Here is a 19672-nt window from a genome sequence, read left to right as displayed (position 1 = left end):
CAGTCTCTTTCCCTAAGCGGTCCACCTGCTGAACTCCTGAACATTGACTGACTAGACGTACATGTAACTCACTTGTGTCCCTACGGTATACCGATCTGTCTGACTTTACTTGCCCCCCCACCTGCTTATCTGTTACCTACTTGGCTGTTGTATAGCAAACCGAAGACAAATTCCTATTATAAGCAAGTATACCTGGCCAATAAAGCTGATTCTGATTCTGATACTTCCTTTGATGTCACCTAACCCCTGGCTTTCCATACTTGTCCTATGTTGTCTTGGACTGTAAGTGCTGTTTTCTTGTTTTACTCATTTGTTTATGCATTCTGTAATGGGCACTGCAAATCCCTTATGGTGCCATCTATATAAATGTTAATAAGAATAATAATAATAATAATAAATGTGCATAAACCTACAATTTGACACTCATGTCGACCTGTTCATGTGTCAGCCTTTTGCTTGTCGACCTTTTGCTTGTTTCAACCTTTTTTCCATAGCAACCTTGTGCATGTCGATCTTTTAGGGTGGACCTTTTTACTGTTGATCTTTTGAACCATACCCATTTCAGTTACTTGCCATGCTACTCTGTTCAAGTAGTTTACTTTTAAAATCCACTAATCTTGTTTAATTTAATGATTCTTATTATTCTTATTATTTTTATTATTATGACACTTTTTTAAGTTATTGATTACTAAATTCAAAAATATCAATATAGATATCAATATACAGCTCACAGGTAATAACTTGTCTGGTGACCTCCAAACGTGTAACATGAAAGTCCCAAGGTGGTACTCTGATAATAAAAAGCAAGGAATATTAATAAAACTGCAAGGAGTATTGTCCTTTTATTATTGGAGTGCCGCCTTTTGGATATTTGCATTAATATACATTTAAAATAAATTTAGATGACCACTAAAATAACAAATAAAAAAAATAAATTAAGATCGATTGTAGTACCAAATAATTAAGTTAATTAGCTGAAAATACTAATAAAGATAAAAATAATCATAGTATATAAATAAAATAGTACAAACAGTTTTATCATATTGCTAAAATCAGGTCAATACTGATTTCAACAAGTGGCTTTGCCCATATACCTATTGTAACACGGATACTGTAAATAAAGACTCGCAGGCAGGATTTCTGGTTACAACCACAGTGTCTTTACTGGCATCAGACACTTGTAGCACAGCATACACAGGCTTGGGCCTGGTCATACAGGTACATACAGAAAATAAAGCAACACAAACATAAAAGGTCCTAGCACTTCCTGTGCTCAAACGTCACTCTGCTGCAGTGGCTTGCAGCTACACATGCCATGCTCTCCTGGCACAGCCAATGTCCACAGTCCCTGTGGCTATAAACTGAGCCCTGCTCACTGGCCTCTAACAGGCATCAGCACAATGCATTGTGGGTAAATGGGATTTTTAAACCCCTCTCCTGCACCTGACTTCCTGCCAGCGACAGACTGGGGGCCGAATGCGGCCCTGGCAAGCGCATGTGTGCCCCTGGCAAGGGGCGCGCGCACTCATTAGTGACGGGGGCATACCGCAAGTCAAGAAGCGTGGACTCTTGGCAAGCCTCAATTCCCATGGAGATGGGCAGGGGGGCGGGGGAGCTTCTACAGCAACATACCCCCCAACATTTTACACTTAAAAACCCGTACAAATTAGGAAAGGAGCATGGCCATGGGTAAAAGGGGTGTGGTCACGTCCCCTTTCCTATACTTTCAATGTTAATTTGGAGAGTCAAAAATTGGTACAAAGCCCTTTTTGGCAGGCACAGACCATAAAAAAAAAGGTACTGAACCTGCCAAAAAGGTACAGTTGGAGGGTATGCAGCAGAGAGCCAGAGTCTGTGCTGCGCATGGCCTTCCGGCTCTCTGAATGGGAGGACCAGCCCATCGGCCCTTCTAGCAGTTGCTAGAAGTGCCAGATAGGCAGTCCGACCCTGCTTCCTGCTGTCTCTTGGTGAGCTGGAAAACCTGGACCTCTATTTCTCCAGCTACAGCTGTGCAATTTAGAAAGCCTTGAATTATAAACTTCCACAACAGGTGCAGAATGTGCAGGCCTTGTTTTCTTCTTCCTTGGAGGGAGCTGACCCACCAGAATGTGGGCAACTGTGGTGAGACACAAGCCCTGTCACCACTCTATTCTATGACTGGAGAAGCTGTACATGGGAACACAATATCCTAGGCACTTCATAAATGTAAACTTTATTGAAGGAAAACAAAGAGAAAACTCTCATAAAATACCTCCTAAAGTTTGGCAGAAAATGGAAGAGGGTTCTGTTATCTGATGAGATCAATATTAAACATTTTGGCCTGATTGCTATGTACCATGTTTGGCGTAGGCCTAAACCCATATATAATAATTCTCCAAGCCTGTCCCGCGTCCAACATGCATACACAGTGGGAGACAGGGTATGCGCCCCAACTGCTCACACTGCTAGTGATACGGAACAGACCCCATCGGGAATGGGTATGTAAGGGTGTAGAGCGTAGTTGGAGGGAGTGATGGAGCAGGTAGGGTGGTGTTGGAAAGGAAAGAGTGGCGCTGGGCAGAGCAGCAGAGGAAGGAGACCAGAGCTGGGCTGGGGTGGAGAAAATTTCTGTTTAACGACAATCCCCATTAAACCTGAAGGCACTCAGGTAATATGCAAAGAAAATAGGTGTAAATTGCAAAGTCCATATGTACAAAACTGGTACAGACTTAACACGAAAAGATTTACAGCTGCAATAGCAGCTAAAATTGTTTCTGCCAAGTAATAGCTAAAGCAAAACTATGTTATTGAGTGATAGAACAGATCAAATATCAAGTAAAATTGTTGCAGCAATCGAAAAAATTCAGTAGCAGTGGTATGCCAATTTTTTATAATGGTATTTAATTTTTATATTTTTTTTATAATAGGAAGAGAAGGGGAGGGAATGAGAATTGGGGTGGTGAGGATGAGCGACAGGTCTATCTCAGGATGAGAACTAGGGATGTGTACTACAATAAAATCCAAAATATAATCAATAGTATACAACAATGGGATAGTCCTTTAAATGTCAGGGGAAACACAAAATGATTCTGAACTAGAATGTGAGTTTATCTGAGCTCATGAAAATACAGTGGCATAGATAATTGGTAAATAATATTAATGGCAATACTCTCTGGAAAGGTGCAGTCTAAATTGTAGGTTTGATAACTCAGGGATAACACCAATAAGGATCAATTAATTTAGGAATTTGATTGCAGCTTGTATTCAGTATGTGAATGCAATCTGATTTAATCATGCTGGAAATTTTGGGTTGTTCCATAGGGTACTTAATGAATATTAGATTGATTGATTATGTTGCCTAATCCCAGATGGTAAAATTTTGAATTAAAACAGAAAAGAAATATGCCCAGGCTTGGCTTTACCCATATTATACATGGCACCAGCTGCGTGGCAGTATTAATGCCATATATGTATGCAAAACAGAAAGACTTGTACTGTCGACACTAACAATGGTATACTGCAAATCTATGTTTCTAGAGGGTGCAAAAGAAAATCATTGTTGGAATGCACAAAGGACTAAGGATCAAGTAGGGTTGAGGTTACCAAAAGGTTAAAAAAAAATTGGCAATTAGATTGGCCAAGTGTTTCTTGTCTGCTGTCAAATTCCATGTTTAATGTTCTTCATTGAGGGGCTGATTCCCAGTTGCAGATATTGTCAATGGCACGCACAACTGGCAAATGTTTTAATTATGCGCATGCATCCCAGTTACACAGCGCATGTATCCCAGTTATGCCCCTGAGGAAGTCTAACGAGAATGAAGCGCATTGGAACAGCCTGCTCCATCACTGAAAACACGGATGTAAGCCACTCTAGCACTTGTCTGAGCACTCCACTATTTACTAACTCTGTTTTCAAATTGTTCTCCTGTGAAAGGTATATAGGGGGTCATTCCGAGTTGATCGCTCGCTATCTAGTTTTAGCAGCCATGCAAACGCTATGCCGCCGCCCACTGGGGAGTGTATTTTAGTCTAGCAGAAGTGCGAACAGTTGTATCGCAGAGCGGCTACAACATTTTTTTGGGTAGTTTCAGAGTAGCTCAAAACCTACTCAACGCTTGCGATCACTTCAGAGTAATCAGTTCCAGGTTTTGACGTCACAAACCCGCCCATCGTTTGCCCAGCCATGCCTGCATTTTTCCTGCCACGCCTGCGTTTTTCCTCACACTCCCTGAAAATGGTCAGTTGCCACCCAGAAACGCCCACTTCATGTCAATAACTCTGCGGCAAGCAGTGCGACTGAAATGCATCGCTAAACCCTGTGCAAAACTATATCGTTCGTTGTGCCCATACGCCGCGTGTGTGCATTGTGCCGCATACGCATGCGCAGAACTGCAAATTTTTTTGCATGATCGTGGCGCTGCGAACAAATTCAGCTAGCGATCAACTCGGAATGACCCCCATAGACACCATATATACATGGACGATAAAACATGGCGAACATTATTACCAAGGGTAAGTTCTTACTTTACATTTTTCCTGTACAGTTTTAGTGTAGTTTAATAAATTATTTGTGTTTTAATTTACACCTCCAGTGTAACAGAAATAATGCAAAATATAAATCACCACATAACAAATATTATTATTATTATTATTATTATTATTATTATTAAATTTTATTTATAAGGCTCTACAAGTGTTTCGCAGAGCCGTACAAAGGACAGTACAGGGAGACAAAACTTAGCATTACAGCAAGAGTTATGGAAAGTTCTGCAATTATTTTTTTTCTGTTTTGTTTCTATATTTTTAATTACTGAAAAGCTTATTGTTATTACAAAAATGTTAATACATAATACAGTTTTAATATACTTTGAATAAAAGTAAAGCCCTATTGCACCCATTAAATGCACTGTATTATGAACGGATAGATAAATAAATGAGGATAGTGAGTGGAGATATATTAACAGAAAGTAAAAACCTGCTAAATATACAGTAAATATCATTTTAAAAATGTATAATGAAAACATTGATGTTTACATTTATTGATGATCTTCTAAGACACTTTTTGAATTATAATTTTTAGTTTTGATACATCTTTATATCTTTCTTTCTTTATTAATATTATTATATTTTTTAACTATCTCCATCATTAGGGAGGCCAATCCCGGGATCGGTGCACATGAGCAGTCCCCTCCCCGGCAGTTCTGCATAGCCCAATGCTAGCCTGCCTTTTTCAAGAGCCTCTGGGTGGGCCTCTCCTCGAACCATTCCTCAAAGAAATGTGGTTTCAATAGTGTGTGCTAGATTTATGAATGTTGTTTTGCAGTAAATCCTCTGAAAACAGCAGTCTGCTAATGTTCCCCATACATGCATGAACATCCACAGCAAAATACTGGTAATGTCCGGTGGCATCACAAGGGGGGTGATAATCACTCAATGGATGATGGTCCATGTTAATATTAAGGCTAGACTGACATTTCTGGATGCACCCGTCCTCAACTATGTTTTCACAGTTTCTACAAATACAATTTTCCTCAGCCAATAACCCTTCACAGTGTCTCCTAGTTTCTTGACTACCAGATCGTTTTCTGATACTCGCCTTTGCTCGGTGGATGTGTTGCTCTTGGAATTCTACAAATCCGTCCTTGCCATCAGAACCCATTCCAGATCCTTTCTCGACCTCTCTGGTACTCTCACCAAAACAGACTGCTCTAGGCAACAACAGGGTCAACAGGAAAACCCGGAATGCAGTCTGTTGGGGTAAGTCCATCTTGTTAAGGGGAGAGAAAAGGGAGCAAGAAGGGGGGGGAAAGGAGGGTAATGGGAGATGGAGAAAATAATAAAAAGGAAAAAGGAATTTGGTGCGACAACCGCCTCTGGTCTTGTTGTTCTCCGTGCTCAGGTGCCGTGACAACAGTCCTGCCTCTCAGTCTTCCCGGAACAGACACTCCAGTGATACGATATTCTTTCCGAGTCAGCGACCTTTCTGTAGGGAACATAAATCCTGCATTACAATGTGTTTAACTGTTGTGTGAAATAAACCATCCGTGGAAAATGAAAAAAAAGAGAGAGAGAGAGAATAATAAAAAAGAAAATTTGTCAGATTTGCGTTCACCATCAGGCTGTCACACCAACATGTCTATCGGTATCTCTGCACAGTCTCCCTTCACCAGTATTTCCACTCTCCACCCTTTGTGCATGGCCAGGCACAGTGATGCTGGTGAGATATACTGGGGTTGGGCAGACCTCTGAAAAGACCGAGTAGACATGTGACGTTTGAGCTGTAGTTCTGTCGGTGAACGTCAGAGATGAAAAGGAAACTTTAAAGATAAATCACAGAGTTTACCCGGCCGCCCCTGTATCTACAAGAAATGATCTACCAACTACATCAACTGTGACCTCAGGTTCACTACCAAGGCTAGCAATCAACTTCACTGGCTGCAGACTACAAGTGTGGCCCAAAATTCTTCCTATGTGATCCCTGTTCCCAATTACGTGTATAATAACCTTGCTCGTTTTCTTGTCTAGGGGGTCTGACTTTTTGTGTGCTGTTACAATTGCTGGCATAATGCCCTTCCCTTTTACACAGATAACAAAACCCCAAGGGCCTGGGGTTTTGGTCGAGTTGATGCTTCCAGTGCTTGGATGCTCATCACCATCAACCGCTCTCCCTGTGCCTCTCTGGTTCTCTGGATATTACGGTCGTGCTCGATAGCGGACTATCTTAATGCAGCTACCGAAATACCTCTCCAGTTAGGTAGAGAGGTTTGTACCCTGGTTCTTAGTGTGTCTTTTAACCCGTCCATTAATACGGACACAGCTACCTCTCTATGATGTACATTTTCCTTAATGTCCTCGATCCCAGTGTATCTAGCCATTTCCTGCAGTGCTCGATGGAAATATTCAGAAGCAGTTTCACCTTCTTTTTGTCTTATGGAAAAGATTTTATTCCATTTGACAACAGTAGGGAAATATACTCCTAATTGTAGATTGATCTGTCGTACATTCTCCTGAGTGTATTCATCAGTGAGAGGTACTTCTACATCTAATTTACAATCAGTAATGAATTTCGCAGGGTCAATATTGGAGGGTAAACATGCCCGTAGCACTGTTTGCCAATCTTTGTTTGTGGGTTCGGTGGCGTTACCTAATTCTCTAATAAACCTCTGACATGCGGCTAGATCCTTTCTGGGATCGGGAAATTCAGACATAATTGTCCTCAATTCTGCCTGGGACCAAGGACAATGCATAGCAATGTTCCTGATGGGAGTGATTCCCTGAGCATCAGTCTTCCCATTGGGGACTGCGATCACCCTGACAGGATTTAGTTCAAATACACCATTTTGTGTTGACTCTACAATGTGAGGTGCTATTATCTCTGCATAATGTACAGTACCGTACTTACCTGTGGACACGACCTCACTTATTCCTCCGCTAGGGGGCTTTACTACTGCTCTTACCGGTTGGGCCAAGCCCACCTGGGTGTCCTGTATGGTGGCTGCTAGAGAAAGTGCCGATATCGTGCTGGGTTCATCTTCTTGCTCGCAGTCCTGAGGGAAGTTTAAAATGGGATACAACTTGCACGGGTTAGCATTAATACATTTATCAGTTTTACTCTTACCATCATTAATACATTTATCAACTTTACTCTTATCATCTATCAGTATGCCATTGTCTGTAGCCACTTTCTTCCCTGTAATATACGGTGGTGGTGGTGCGTTTGCCATCAGTTTCCTGCTAGGTTTGGAACTGGCTGTGTAAGCTAGTTCCCTCTGCATATCGCCCTCTTGCTGCCATAAATGTAAACAGTTTGTGTGTCTGATCCTTTGTTTTTGGGACTTTAACAGACATATCCTAATCCTTAAATTCTGCAACACCTCTAAGTCAAAACTACCTATCCCAGGAAATGGTGCTTTATCCCCCACAGTCATTCGTGTCCATTCATCACAAAAGGTCTCAGTGTGGGGACCATACTTCCTCCACATTACTAACCGAGCTGACCCCCTGGGTCTGAAATCTGCAGTCTGAACCCTGACTGAGGAACGTCCCTGTGTTGTGCACTTGGCTTCCATTGTGGACCTTTTTAACACGGGAAAACTTCCTAAAATGCACCAAACACAGTAGTCTACCGGTGGAAGTCCTCAAAGTTCTTCCACTAACTTCTTCTGCTCCGAGTATCACGGATCCGCCTTATTTAGCAGACACGTGTAGCCGTTGCAGGCCCTACTTCGGCCTATATCCCCTGGGCCTTTAGAAGTAACTTACCGTACCCAGTGAATATCTGCCTCTGGAGATTTTCCTGAGAGACCAGCGAAAACTCCCTAAACCTTTACTTTACACAAATCACGCTTGCATGTGCTTCCTATAACGCGTATGATGACGAGATTTACGCACAAATATGCAAAACTTCGTATCACGTTGTGTCACGTATTGCCCATACAACCGCGCGGTCCAATCGTACCGCTCATAGACACTTGCTATCTATAAGTGGTAGGATCACTGGAGTCTCCACCCTGTGCTCCAAAACAGCTGGAGTGTAATACCACGAAAACTTTATCACACTCCGTTGCACGTATTCACCTAGACCGTGCTCACCACGTTTTCACCTAGACCGTGCTTCACCAAGTTTCACCAAGCTTCACCGAGATCACCAAGTTCACCAAGCGGGGTTCAATACATTCACACCTTATTCAGCCCACACTAACACTCTATAGTTTTCTGATCAGAAAAATATCTTTTCCAGTTAACTGATAGCTTTCCCCAGAGGTACTACAGTAAAAAAGGTTTTCAAACTAAATATTGGAAACTGAACAAATTTGTGCTATTATCGCGTGGCTACCGTCTCGCGCCTAAACTAAAACAATGCTATTGTGTAATTTGAACTTAGCGGTCGTACCCTTTACACATGTTGCGTAAACACGCCACGTGCGTAGGCCTTTACGTAGCATACGCAGTCCCGTACTTTGTCCGAGACACGTGTGCAAAGGCCGTACGTCCGCAGTACTACAAATCCCACACTTCTATAAATGTAAGCGATATTAACTATAATCGCTCACTTAACACTACACACAGTTTCTTCTGTATAAACCTTTACAACTAGGCCAGACTGTGTGTGCGTCTTACACTTATTTCTTAAAGATGAACTCTATATTTTAACTAAATAGCAACAAAAAAAATTTCAGTACAGGTCAGAATGAATCTAATAATCAATACTTATGGCAATAATGAGAGCAGATATGCAAAGTACAAAATGCAGGTGTATGCGTGTATTCTGTGCGCATTTGGCGCCAAACAGAAATTTCACAGATGTTTAAAATAGCTTTGCGTTCTTACCTTTCCGGATTCCACCAGCATCCCATCAAACCTTGCAGAGCAGACGCTTATCTTATCAGCACTAGTGTATCCACCAACCAGGAGAAGGTTTGTGTGGGATACCTTCCCGCCCTTTTGCTGATAGATAAAGTCTGCTGTACCCTGCTAGGCTGTGGGTATGAGGAAAAACTGGACGAGCCCTCAATTGATAATGTCAATATTACCTTTTAACACAAAGCTATACCTTTAAACACACCTTTACCATGGAGCTGCTGCGGTCGCTAGCTCACGCTATGTACTTCGTACGCTATTTGCGCACAGAGTCCCGTACCGTGTACACACTTAGCGTACAAACGCCGCACTGCGGGTACAAAGTACACGCAGTGCGTTCGCACCCGATTAATACACCTTAAAACCTTATACAGTTATACAATGCAATGATATGATTACACTTTAAACCTTATGCAGCAAAGCTCTGCAATGATGTTACACCTTAAACCTTAAGTAGCGCTGATGGTATAAAGTACCCGCAGTGCGTACACCTTATCAATACTTATAAACCTTATACAGTTAAATACGCTTTAAACCCTTGCAGGAAAGTGAGGACACAACACCGGTTTGTAGTTGAAACCACAGGGTTCTAAGGCCACCGTGGATTATTTCAAAAGGTAACACAGTACAAATTATACACTACAGGCTAACAAAATAAATCTACAACAGAGTAAATGGCTACAGTCAATGTACATACGTGTGAATATTCGCAAGCGCTTCCCGGTTCCGGTCCTCCGCTAATCAGGTTGAAAGCGTTAAGAGTCTGTGATAGTGACCTGGCCTGCAGCTCGCTCTTTATTCAGTAGATCAAAACATAATACAATAGACACTGTGTGCTCTTCTTCCATTGGTTAGGGGGTGGGACATGTCCTGTGCACCGGGGACCATTGGTCAGTTCAAGAAGTGGGCGATGGCTAGGACTTGGGATGTGGTTTCTGTTGTTTACATCTGAGTTCCCGCCCCATGATCAGTTAAACCCATCACATTAATCATAAATCTGGTATTATTAATAACTTAATGAGGTAAGATTTAATAATGTTCTTATTCCCACCAGATTAATGTTTACGTGACTCTGAACAATATGATCCCACACATGATATGCTTATCTATTTCAGTCTTCAAGATATACATATATCTACATATTCATATATATATATATATATATACATACATATATATATATATATATATATATACATACATACGTACACACATACTCCTGCTATTACAATTTGTTAGGAAATATATATTTATTCCTTCATATATATATTATATATATATATGAACACCTACATTTCCATGGGTTTTAGACTAGGAATGTTAATATATTAAATTTCTATCTGTCTGGTCTTGTGGTTAGCTATTGTTTTTGATTTTCCAAACAGCCTCGACTCCTGGGCATTGTCACCCTGTTTGTCCCTTCCTTTCAGGTGAGACAATGACAACTCAGCACTCATTGTTCTAAATAGAAACTTGCCTATGTTAGTAAACAAAGGTGTCTGCCCTCTTCATAGAATCTCAAAGCTTAGTGTAAATAAGGCCATTGTATTTTAGTCTCTGGGAGATTTAATTTATGTGTGACTGAGTTTCATTCTCTTTCCCTCCACATACATAATATACAGTAAATACAGTCTATATCTATATTCTACTTCTGCACATAACTATACGCAGGAACATGTGATCTTTCTCTAACCAACACCGGAATGTTACTCTTGAAATACCCTACAGCTGGATACTAGACATCACCTTCTAACCTTAGTCTGACCCTTCCTATCATGCAAAGGCGAATCCCTGAGTCCTGGAACCATTTAAACTGTTAATACTTGCTGATGTGGTACAAGGGAGCTATATCTAAAATGTACACTATTTGGGTTAAATATGTAATGTTCTAATAACCCTCTATGCGTTCACAAACTCTACCGTAAATGCGCATACCACGCGCTAAGGCGCATGGCCGTGGGGAGCTACTTTACGCAAATTGCGGATATGCGCCCGCACGGCGGAATAATTGCACGCGCAGCGGGCATGTGTGTGGGGTTAGTACATGGGGTATGCATTACAATATTTTTCGACTTTGACAGTTGCTACCGGTAACCGTCCTGTTTCAGTTATATAACCGATGAGAGCACTAAACAGATATCAAGAAGGAAAGAAGGAAAGAAAAGGCATTGAGTTCCCTCCAATCACCAAGAATGCCAAATGCATATAAGATCTAGAGAGTGCAAGGTCTCTTAAAGAATTATCATGTACTGCTGCTTCTCACCATCATTTACCAGTAAAATATACTAATAAGTGGAAATACATTTTCCAGTTTTAATTAAAGAAAAGGTAAATATAAAAAGGATGAATACAATCTCTATAAGTACAACACACGGAATGTATTTAAAAAATCTCCACTATACTTTCCTTAATCGGATTCTTGTATAGTGGACGAAAAAGGAGTTGAGGCTGCTAATATGAGCATGCCTTGTATCTTTCCATAGTTGGTCTGGTAGCCAGATAATGGCATTCAATGGAGATCAATTCAATTTATTTACAACAAGGGATATTTTTTGATGATACTATTCTATTCACCAATTAATAGTGGAACAAGTGTCGTTCAGAACCACAACTGCAATAACATCAGTGTTACCGGCATTGTATCTACAGGGTCGTATAAAATATAATGCCCTGATGTTTTAAGGCAAATCCCCCTCCTTTTTTGGTGCATTATATATGTTAAATGTGTTTAAGTGAGTCCATCTATAAAAGTTACGTTTTAAGTTTTAGCAATATTCAATAAGAGTGCCCCAAAAAGAGAGTTTTCTTTGTGTCTCAATTGTTCTATTAAAAGAACAAATTAAGGATTTTCTCGCCCAATATCCTTTTTCCGGCCACTCTGGATGCACTCATGGAGTTAGCCCTTAAAGTAGATAGGCTGATTCGGGAACAAAGAATGGAGAAAGAGGTTCCCACACCTACGTCTCGTTGCAGAGAATACGGAGGAACCCATGCAAATCAGAGCTTTCCGCTTAACGCCTCAAGAGAAGCCGAGACATTGTACTCTGGGACTGTGTCTCTATTGCAGGACCAAGGGACATCTGGCGAACTCTTGTCCGCAGAAGGCGGAAAACAGTTGACCCAATAAATATTGGGAGAGTTTTTTCGGGTCTCTCTTCTATCTCCCCGAACAATTCATTATTGGTACTTATTAGGATAACAACCCCTTCTGGTCCAAGTGAAGTAACTGCTTTTGTTGACTCCGGGGCTGCCGGAAATTTTATGGGCTTGTAATGTGCTCTTACCAGAGGAATTCCTATGGAGACTCTATGCTCACCAATTTCTGTTTGTGGATTAGATGGCAGTCCTCTCCAAAATGGTCGGGTGAGCACCCAGACTCCAGCTCTCCAGTTTTTTGTCAGAATGTTCCATTGTGAAAATTTGTCTTTTTCCTGGTACATTGTCCCCTACCTAACTCCAATAGTTCTGAGTATGCCTTGGCTAAAGACTCATAATCCAGTATTCAACTGGAGTACAGGAGCTCTTGGTTCCTGGGGCATGGAATGTGCAACCAAATGCCTGACCATGCAGGTCTGCTCAGCACTTCCAGTCCCTGAAGGGTTGCCAACCCAGTACATATCTTTTATGGATGTTTTTTTCAAACAACAAGCTGAATATCTGCCTCCTCACCGTCCTTATGATTGTGCAATCAATCTCATACCTGGTGCTAGACTCCCAAAAGGACGCCTCTACGCTCTGTCTATGCCCGAGATGAAAGCTATGGAGGAATATCTCCAGGAGAGTTTAGAAAAAGGCTTCATCGGGTCTTCTAAATCACTGGAAGGAGCCAGGTTTTTCTTTGTCGGTAAAAAGGACGGCTCATTACGGCCATGCATAGACTAGAGGGGACTGAATAAAATAACAATCAAAAATTCATACCCATTGCCTCTGATCTCCGTCCTATTTGATCAGCTCAGAAGTACTACAGGTTTTTCTAAGATCGATTTACGAGACGCATACAATCTCATTCGGATCCAGCAGGGGGATGAGTGGAAAACCGCATTTAATACACTTGGGCCACTATGAGTACTTGGTTATGCCTTTTGGGCTCTCCAACGCCCATGCCGTCTTCCAGGAGCTCATAAATGATGATCTTCTGGAATACCTGGGAAGATTTTTGGTCATCTATCTCGATGATATTTTGATCTACTCCGCCTCACTCAAAGAACACCAAGCTCATGTAGAAGCGGTCCTCACCAAGCTCAGGGAAAATCATCTGTATGCAAAATTGGAAAAATGTGAATTTGAGGTTGAGAAGGTGGTCTTCCTAGGATACATCATCACCTCCAAGGGATTTTCTATGGATCCTAAGAAACTTCAGGCAATTGTGGAATGGGTCCGTTCCTCTAATCTAAAAGCTACTCAATGTTTCCTCGGTTTTGCAAACTATTACAGAAGATTTATTGATTCATTTTCTTCAATTGTTGCTCCAATTGCGAGTCTGACCAAGAAAGGTGTAGGTCCTGCTCACTGGCCACCACAGGCGGTAAAGGCCTTTGAGGATCTTAAAAAAGCATTCATCTCTGCTCCTGTTCTCTGGCATCCCGATCCAGATCTACCTTTCATTGCAGAAGTATATGCCTCCAAAGTAGGCGTTGGAGCTATTCTGTCACAAGAGGATCCAGTTAGTCATAAGCTCCATCCCTGTGCCTTTTTCTCTCGAAAATTTTCCCCTGCTGAACTCAACTATGACATAGGGAATCGAGAGCCCTTACCAGTCCAAATGTGCTTTGGAAGAATGGAGGCACTGGCCGGAGTGAGCAAGGCATACAATAACCGTTTTCACAGACCACAAAAATTTAGTCTACCTTGAATCTGATCTGATCAGATGGGCGCTGTTCTTTGCTAGGTTCAATTTTGTAATTACCTATAGGCCCGGCTCTAAAAAAATCAAAGCTAATGCTTTATCCCAAAGTTTGCTGTCTAGTCATGAAGTCTCTTAGCGTTCGGAGCCGATTCTTACACCAGGATGTATTCTTGCTGGCCTAACCATGAATCTTGCCTCTCAAGTCCAGTCAGCACAGACGCAGGCCCCGTCTGAGACTCCTTCAGGACTCCTGTTCACTCAGATCAGCTGTGTTATCTGAGTTCCATGACAACAAGACTTCAGGACACCAAGGGGTTAATAAGACTTTACATCTTCTCTCATGCTCTGTGGCCAACTATCAAGGCAGACGTTCAAGAGTTCGTTAGGGCCTGTCATGTCTGTGCCAAAAACAAGTCTCCTCGTGTTCTTCCTTCTGGACAATCACTTCCTCTGTCTGTACCCTCCAAGCCATGGACCCGTTTGTCAATGGATTTTATTATAGATTTACCAAGATCTTCCAAATGCTCGATCATCTGGGTAGTAGTTGAAAATTTCAGTAAAATGACTAACTTCATTCCCCTGTCTAAACTGCCTAATGCTAAGGATCTTGCTTCACTGTTCATTTAACACATATTCCGTATTCATGGCCTACCACAAGACATTGTCTCGGTTAGAGGCTCTCAATTCATAGCCCGTTTCTGGAGATCTTTCTGTGCGGAACTATGGATCAATATCAGTCTCTCGTCAGGGTATCACCCACAGTCCAATGGCCAGACAGAATGGGTTAATTAATCATTGGAGCAATATCTACGATGTTATATCTCTAAATGCAAGGATGATTGGGTTGACCATCCACCCTCTGCAGAATTTGCGTATAATAATTCTGAACATTCTTCACCTTCCATGTCTCCTTTCTTCTGTGTTTCCGGTATTCATCCTAGATTTAATACTTTCATTCCATCACGACAGTCTAGTTCTTTTTTTTCTCCCATATCTCACCTTAGGAGGATTTGGAGGGAAGTACATCAAGCCTTAGAGGATGCGGCAGTCTTGTCTAAGAGATTTGCTGACAGATTTCGGAAACCTTGTTCTTTCAAAGTAGGAGACATGGAATGGTTATCTGCCCAAAACATCAAGCTCCGCCAGACATCTCAGAAACTTGGTCCCTGTTACATTGGACCATTTCAAATCATCCAGGAAGTCAATCCTGTTGCTTTCCATCGGCAATTACCCAGATCTTTGGGAATCAATAATACCTTCCATTGTTCTCTATTTAAACCGGCATTTGTTTCTAAGAAATTTACAGTAAGAGGTTTCAGGATACCTTCTCCAGTCATGATTCAGGGACATCAGGAGTTTGTTGTTGAAAGAATCCTGGCCTCCAAGTTTGTGCATTGTCAAGTACATTATTTAGTTAATTGGAAAGGTTACGGTCCTGAGGAGAGCTTTCATTAATATCTATTACTGGATTCTGATTGGTGCAGCACCATTTATATTCCCTTCCTGGCCTCTCCCAAATCGTTGGTGATAATTCCTGCCTCAGTGTGAGCCTGTCTGCTCGTAGGATATCCTGTCAGCCTGTGTTGTGCCCGTGACCCGGAGACCTTGCTCGATTTATTACCTGACCAGATCCAGCCAGCCTTGTGATCAGGTTTTTGTGGAGTTTTCAAACAAACATTGCTTTGCCTGCATTTCTGTATATAACATCTTTGAGCATTGTTGCTCTCACAGTTTATTTAGTTGCTTATCATAGCCACCAACATTTTACACATAAAAACCGGCACAAATTAGAAAAGGGGGCGTGGCCACGGGCAAAGGGGGCGTGATCACACCCCTTTTCCTATACTTTCAATGAAAATTTGGAGAGTCAAAAATCGGTACAAACCATAGAAAAAAGGTACTGTACCTGCCAAAAATGTACAGTTGGAGGGTATGGCTTATAACATCTTAGAGCATTGTTGCTTTCACAATCATTTGTATATTTAGTGTCATTAACACTCTGTGCAATTTGATACGTGTCATTTGTTTGTGTTTTTAATTCTCTCCTCAGTCTGTGCCTTGGTTCTTATGTTGGGAAACAGCGGCTGCGCCGCACATAATCTGTTCATTGTCCTTCTGTATTCTCTCCCGTTGGTAGTCTTGCAGGTTTTAGTTAGCTTTCCCCTTACTCACTCGCAGTCTCGGTTGGTGCTCTGTTACCTTGTTAGACCTGGGGGCATCGGAGTCTGGGCGGACCTAATTCGCCCATTCAAACGCGGCTGCTGTAGGAGAAGACTAGCTCTGCAGGCACCAACCAACCACTGGGAGGAGTAACGGAGGCAGGGGTAGAGTAGGAGTTGCTGCGGTCATTCATTCTAACCGCAGCTTCACTCATGAGTACTGGAACTCCCCAGTTGCCACCCACTCCCCTGAGTTCCAGGTACTCAGTTCATAATAGGTAAGAGCCGAAATTCACATTATAGCACACAGTATGAGCCATAATTCACATTCTAGCACATGGTATGAGCCGAAATTTACATTATAGCACACGGTATGAGCTGAAATTCAAATTAGAGCACACGGTATGAGCCGAAATTCACATTATAGCAGACGGTATGAGCCAAAATTCACATTATAGCACACGATATGAGCTGAAATTCACATTATAGCACACGGTATGAGCTGAAATTCACATTATAGCACACGGTATGAGCCAAAATTCAAATTACAGCACACGGTATGAGCCGAAATTCAAATTACACCACATAGTAAGAGCTGAAATGCACATTACACCACACAGTATGAGCCGAAATTCACATTACGCCACGTGGTATGAGTCGAAATTCACATTATAGCACACAGAATGAGCCGAAATTCACATTATAGCACACGGTATGAGCCAATGTAGTATGTATGATACTAGTAGCTGCCTACAATGGAATTGGTTATATGATCAGGTCAGACGAATGCACCCTGTACATAACAGTAATGGGCCCTACACACTGAAAGATACCACTGAAAGATATGAACGAATGATATTAATGAATGAGATATCGTTCACTTTTTTCAATGTGTAGGCACCAACGATGAACGATGCGCTCTTTCATTGTTAGTGCCGGCTCGTTCATACATGCAAGCCGATATGGACAATATCGTCCATATTAGCATGCATCCCCCACCCCCACCGCCGGGTATCAGCCATCGGGCAACTCGGCGGCCAATCGGGTAATATGTAGGGCCCTTAACAGTCAGTGGTACAATATATGCTGGAAGAATCCTTTACGTGTCAAATACAGGGGGCAGCAGTGGTGCCACCAATTTACTGGCAGTGGCAGGCACCTAATCACCCCCCTCCCCCCAGGCACACTCTCAGTCTCATTGTCTCACCCCCTGGCTTCAACAAGTGCCGACTGCGCACCCCCACTGGTAGGCAGATCCCCCATCATCAAGCCGGATTACCCCCTTAGCTTACCCCCCCACCTGCCACCGTACACACTTTAAAGGCATCCAGCAGCTGCGATACTCACTGACAGGCTGACAGCTTCTTTAGTGAGTCTCCTGCCTGCTTCTATCCTCCGTTCGGCCATGGCGCACCTCACAGCACAGCAGACCTCTCCTGTTTCCCGCAGCCCGCTTTGTCTCCCGGTCTCCATGCGCTGCTGGTCAGTCACATGCAGTAGGAGAGGAGGAGGGGGCTACACTGTGGGCGTGAGTTGGTGCTGGTCCCAGAGGCAGCTGTCCAATCAGCGTGCTGGGGCTGGGCCGGCTCAAATTAATGTTTTAAAAAACTCCTCTGCAGCCGCTGAGCGCAATCCAAGGCCGCGGCAGGGCCCTGAGACTCAAGGGGCCCAAAGCGCATGCCTCGATTGCCTAGCGGCAAATCTGCCCCTGCTCTCCCCGCCCTCACACACACACACTCACACACACACACACAAAAAAATAACCCTGTCATACTAAAATAATCAGATTATCAAATATTTTGAAAAAGAAGGGATGCTATTGGACAATATTCCCCTACATGCCTAAAATGCCCTAAGCGTTACATGCCCCCCAGCAGCGTGTTCCACTACATGCCCCCCTGTGTGTCCCCATTGCACTATATCATAACACTTCATCACTGCACTACATTCCCCTATCCACTGCACTACATCACTATACTAAATTCCCTACACGCTGAACTACATCACTACACTACATACCCTTATACACTGCACTACATCATACCCTACTGTTATGAGCCACGGCTGTGGCTCATTCCTGTTTTGCATGTCGGTTAGGTATTTTATGTTATACTTCTGTTTATGTTCCCCGTGGGTGTCATGGGGTGCTTGGAGCTCTCCCTTAAGGAGAGGATACTGTTATGAACCACAGGTAGTGGTTCATTCCTATTTTATGTTTATAGTTCTCTTGCAGGCCAGGATTTCCCTTGCTCTGGTTTAGAGGATTATTGTTTGCTGTCAGTAGTCAGTCTGTGTAATTGCAGTCTGTTCCCATGTGTTCAGCCTCACCTGGCTGCTAATTGCATCTTGTCAGTTTGGAGTCATGCAACAGGGCAGCTGCATGACATAATTAATTAGGCCTCTCTGTTATATGGTGGCTGAGTGCAATTCACAGACGCTGGTGATATTTCTAGGTTTCCAGTCTGCTTGAGTTCTGAGCTTGTTCCTGCCAGTTCCTGAGCTCCTGTGTAGCAGCGTCTGTCGAGCTGCTTCCTGTGTCTATTCCTGTGTCAGTCCCTGTGTCGATTCCTGTGTCTGATCCCGTGTCCTGCCGTGAAGCGTTCCTGTCCAGAAGTCCTGTGGCTTTGCCTATGCCTGGTCGAGTTTCTGGCTTCTTGGTGTCCACCGGTCTGTCGTTTGGGATTCTGCCTGTCCTCCAGTTCTGAGAGTCTGTGTCGGCAGCATTGGGGGTTCCTGTCCGTTTGCCAGTATTCGTACCGGTTCCGTGAGTAGCGGCTCTGCCGCGTCCGTCGGCCTAGGCCGCTGTATTCCGTTATTATTTCTGTCACTGGTGTTTTGCAGAGGGTTCTGCTTATGCTGTCACCGCCGGTACACAAAAGTATTGTGTCGGCGTGTGGTCAGCATTTCCTTTGTTGTTCTTTTCCTTTGGCGGCAAGCCGCACATACTTTGGTTTTAGGTTTGTTAGTAGCCCCTGGCCTTGTTGTTTAGTTAGAGGGCCCCTTGTTATCACCCTGTCTCGGTTCACTCTTTGTCTCTCATTAAGACCTGAGGGGGCATCGAAGTTGGGCAGACGTAATCCGCCCTTCAAACGCGGCTGCCATGGGCTCAAGCAACCATAGTCTCGCAAGAGTGTACTGACAGCACGGGCGAGACAACGGAGATAGGGCGCCAGGGGCTATTCCCTTTCCATTCCCCTTTCCCAGCATTACGTCCTGGTGCTCTGGACTCACTTCATAACATCTCCCTTGTTCTGAGCACCAGGAACCTAACATTACTGTGTATGCTACACTACATCACTACACTACATCCCCTTATATGCAACACACA

The sequence above is a fragment of the Pseudophryne corroboree genome, chromosome 7 (genome assembly GCF_028390025.1).
Source record: "Pseudophryne corroboree isolate aPseCor3 chromosome 7, aPseCor3.hap2, whole genome shotgun sequence".
In the NCBI taxonomy this organism is placed as follows: domain Eukaryota; kingdom Metazoa; phylum Chordata; class Amphibia; order Anura; family Myobatrachidae; genus Pseudophryne; species Pseudophryne corroboree.
The sequence above is the reverse complement of the archived record's forward strand: the minus strand, read 5'-3'. Positions refer to the sequence as shown.